Source organism: Lupinus angustifolius, chromosome LG15 (genome assembly GCF_001865875.1).
Source record: "Lupinus angustifolius cultivar Tanjil chromosome LG15, LupAngTanjil_v1.0, whole genome shotgun sequence".
Classification (NCBI taxonomy): Eukaryota; Viridiplantae; Streptophyta; class Magnoliopsida; order Fabales; family Fabaceae; genus Lupinus; species Lupinus angustifolius.
This window is the reverse complement of record NC_032023.1, coordinates 13410442-13415063: the sequence shown is the minus strand read 5'-3', so window position 1 is coordinate 13415063 and position 4622 is coordinate 13410442. Positions and strand designations below refer to the sequence as shown.

Here is a 4622-nt window from a genome sequence, read left to right as displayed (position 1 = left end):
CTTACAAACTATACAATCATGTTGAAGACAGAATGCAAATTAGCAGAGATGTTGTCATATTAGAGCATGAAAAGTGGAATTGGGACAACAACACAACAAGCCTGAGGAGAATCTTGCCTGAGCTAACCAATGAAGATACTGCATCTGTAGAAGAGAATCAAAGGATCAGTAGTATCCCTACTACTCAAAGATCACAAAGAATGAGATCAATGCCTACAAGATTCACTGACTATGAAATCAATCAAGACAGTGAGGTCAATGATGAAGGTGACTTAGTATATCTAGCACTCATGGCACTTATGGCTGAGGCAGAACCAATCAATGAAAATGAAGCACTACAAAATTCTGTTTGGAAAGAAGCAATGATTTGATGTAAAATCAGCTTTTCTTCATGGTCCCTTGGAAGAAGAAGTGTATGTTCAACAACCTCCTGGATTTATAGTAAAAGGGAAAGAGCATCATGTCTACAAGCTAAGAAAGGCATTATATGGATTGAAACAAGCTCCAAGAGCTTGGAATAAAAGGATTGACTCATTCCTTTTCAATCTGAAATTCAACAAATGTATAGTAGAGCATGGTGTATATGTCAAAGAGAGTAGAAATGGTGACTTGATGATAATATGCCTTTATGTTGATGATCTACTTATCACAGGTTCCAATCCAAAGGAAATTGAAGAATTCAAGAAAGTTATGAAAGCTGAATTCGAAATGACAGATTTGGGCAAGTTAAGCTATTTCCTTGGCTTAGAATTTACATACACCTCTGTTGGGATTCTAATGCATCAGAAAAAGTATGTCAAGGATTTACTGCAGAGATTCAACATGAGCTCATGTAATCCAGCAATGAATCCAGTTGAAACTCAGCTGAAACTGACAAAGGATGAAGATGGTGAGGCAGTGAATGAAACTCTATACAAACAGATGGTTGGATCCCTGAGGTTTTTATGCAATAGCAGGCCAGATCTGTCCTATGGTGTTGGATTGGTAAGCAGGTTTATGTGCAATCCAAAGAAATCTCACATGTCAACAGTCAAGAGATTATTAAGGTATGTGCAAGGAACCAGTGATTGTGGTATACTGTTTCCAGTTAGAAAGCATAAGGCAGGGCACGAAACAGGATTAGAAATGGTTGGGTTTGCAGATTCAGATTACTGTGGTGACTTGGTTGAGAGGAAAAGCACATCAGGATACTTGTTCATGTTGAATGATGCTCCAATTTCTTGGTGTTCAAAGAAGCAACCAGTCATTGCATTGTCTAGTTGTGAAGCATAATACATTTCAGGGAGTTATGCAGCATGTCAGGCAGTATGGCTTGAAGAATTTATGAGGGAATTGAAGGTTGATATCAAGACTCCTATGCAACTAAAGATTGATAATATTTCTGCTATTAGCTTAGCCAAAAATCCAGTGAGCCATGGCAGAAGTAAGCACATAGAAGTAAGGTTTCACTATCTTAGAAACTTGGTGAGCAAAGGAAGGATTGGATTGAGCTACTGCAAAACAGAATTGCAGCTAGCTGATATTTTCACTAAAGCATTAAAGGGAGATAGATTTGATGATCTAAGGAAGAAGATAGGTGTTCTTTCTAGCATACATTTGGCTTAGGGGAGAATGTTAGAAGTATTTTGTAATTCAATTGTAATCCAAATGTAGTGTTAGTTAGTTGTATTAGTTGGTTGAAACTTTCTATTTTTAGTTAGGGAGTTTGAAATTCTGTTTTCTGTTATTGTAAACTTTCTATAAGTAGAAAGTTCTTCTTGTTAATGAATTGATGCATTCTTATACTCTTCTTCTCTTCTTATTTCTTGCTGAGATTCTAACAATCCCAACTCTCATGTACTCCATAACTTATTTTCATCTACTTCCATCCTCTCCATATTTTGTCTAGTATAAGTAATTAATTTATTTTCAATTTTTTTTTTTCATATCATTGTAGATTTTATATACTATTTATATTAATTGTGATTTAATATTCATAGGTGATATGAAATACGTAATCAATGATAATAAAAACATAAGTGTATGATGTAGATCACATTTCTATATATTCAGGAGAACATTTTGATCACACATGGCTAATACATATGGGTCTTTTGGACAAGGATGAGTCACCTTTGCACCTGATAAAAAATTTGATGAGATTTTCTATTGCTAAATATATACAATTAGATGAATAACATAAACATTAAAATATTGTATAAATTAATTACTAAAAAATGGAAACACAATTAAGATTAGTATTAATATTATATACAATTAATTGTTAAACATAAATAACAATATATAAATAAAATAGTGGAATATATTATATAGAATAGGAGAGTTGGAGATAAAATGAGAACAAGATGTTAGTCTAGTGGTATAAGATTTTACTGAATTCCTAGATATACCAAAATACTAAAGGAAATCTCTATGCGACATTTGTTTGAAGAAATATTCACGTATCCCAAAAGAAAAAATTATTTACTCATAAGGTAAGTATATTTCATTCATTAAACAAAAAAAAAAGAATCAAATGGGGAGCTAGTATTTATAAGAGGAGGAATGAATGAGTTAGATGTGACTATGAATTGGGGTTGGTGAGGTGATGTTGAGTGAGAATGAATTAGTGACAGATTTTGAAATAAATTTCAGAGGGAACAATGATATTTAATTACAATTCATAACTAATATTATCGAGTAACAAAAAAATAAAAAAAAAATACATGATTGGACTATAAGAAATTCTCTATGTTATCGGCAAGAAATTCATTTTTTACCTTATTATTTCGTTTTGTTTGGTTATCTTCAATGCTGTAAATTATATTTATGTAATATATGAACCACAATAGTTAAGATAAGACGAATAACTTGATATAATAATATACAATTAACAATATGTGGTTGAGAATTTTTCAAACTTAGGATGATTAACCACACTAAGAAAAAATGTTGAAATTGACATTTAAAACTAATTTTTGTTGCTCGTTGAAATTCACAAGATATATTTTGTAGACAAAAAATACATATATTATCGATATTAAAGGACTTATAAGTATCATCAGGATATATATTATCAATACATACATAATAAATATTAGAGTAAATATCTATTTCAGTATGTCATGTGTCGACCTTACCAGTTTGACCTCTCAAAAATTGAAAAACTTAAAATGATTCTAAAAAATTTCAAATCTTGGTCAAATTAATCTATTTTAGCATATTTTATAACATATGATATGAACTCATTTGACCCGAAAAGGATTAATTTGATGTGTATTTTAAATTTTTGGGACCATTTTTTGTTTTTCAATTTTTGCGAGACCAAACTGTTAAGATCGAAAAATATGAGAGAATAAAATGTGTATTTACTCATTTTTTATTATAAAATTATTGATCAACAATTTGATGGATTTCTCTGTATAATCCTTGAAACTGAATGCGGAAAACCTAATGATAAGAGCTTTGTTCCTTAACAAAATGTTTATGCCCATACATAAACCCAAATGGAACAACTCTGATCTAGACCGAAGAAACTCCAATTGAGTTCATAGTGAAGAAGAAAAACATATCTTGATTAGCCATTTGGAATTTTTAAGGGTGTGTGGGTACGAGGATCTTCCAGATGATAGAGCCTGATGGTTTTCCTTATGCTCCTTTAGAGGGGAATGAAAAGCCAAGGAGAGTCTGAACTGATGGAATTTTGATGGGTTTTGTAACCTTATTGACAACTCCTCATCAATCCATCTTTTTTCTCATCATTTCCTCAACCAAACTTGTTACTCTACAAATAGGGACCATAACCCATAAAAGTAATCGTAGCGGTTACTACTTAAGTTGCAATAATTCTAATTCAATTCCGCCATCAAATCAGAAATTGTCTGAAGGTATCTACACTTATAATATTTCATGACACATATGCCCTTAGCCACCAAATTAATTCCTGAGGACCATTTTATATTTGGCTAATTAAATAATGGCCACAACACAATTATAGAATTATATTTGTGACCCATAAACCGTCAGAAATTCTAACAATCTCCCACCGGTCACATATATGATTCACTATACATGTTATCCTTATTGCGCGCTTAAATATTGCCATTATGACTCAGGCATACCCAAATTATCTCGTCCATTGGTCCTGTCTCCATATCGAATCACAGTGAATTTCGTATCATGGCTAATTCAACAATGATCACCAACATTGACACAACTAAATGACATAGATACATCATGAAATGTGTAGCATGAAAATTACATGAATATGATCTGTACATGTCAATTTTCAACTGGTCCTACTTAACTTTAGTGAGATCCTTAACTATAACATAAAACCTTATTGTACAAAGTATAAAGACGGAATACCAAACTGAATGATTAATCAACTGAAGTTTGAATACAAAGTATCCATACGTAATACTGAAATTATATAGAACATAATACAGGTGTACACATTCTAACTCCCACTAAACCAAAAAATCCTCACATTGTAGAACACCCATGTGAACAGTATGTTCATGAAAGACCTTGGGTGTGATAGCTTTTGTCAGATGATCCGCAATCATGGAGTTAGTGCCTAAGTGTTCTATGGAAAGCTGTCCACTTTGTACTTTCTCATTGACAACTAGGAACTTAATGTC

The 4622-nt window shown here is 32.2% G+C and overlaps 1 long non-coding RNA gene across 1 annotated transcript in view; it reads left to right on the top strand.

Annotated features, from left to right (window-relative positions):
* The window catches only part of LOC109328340, an 18346-nt gene continuing 17292 nt past the window's right edge, over positions 3569-4622 (top strand). The window contains exon 1 of the long non-coding RNA XR_002105430.1: positions 3569-3579. This is a non-coding gene — a long non-coding RNA (uncharacterized LOC109328340). The remainder of the gene's footprint in view (positions 3580-4622) is intronic.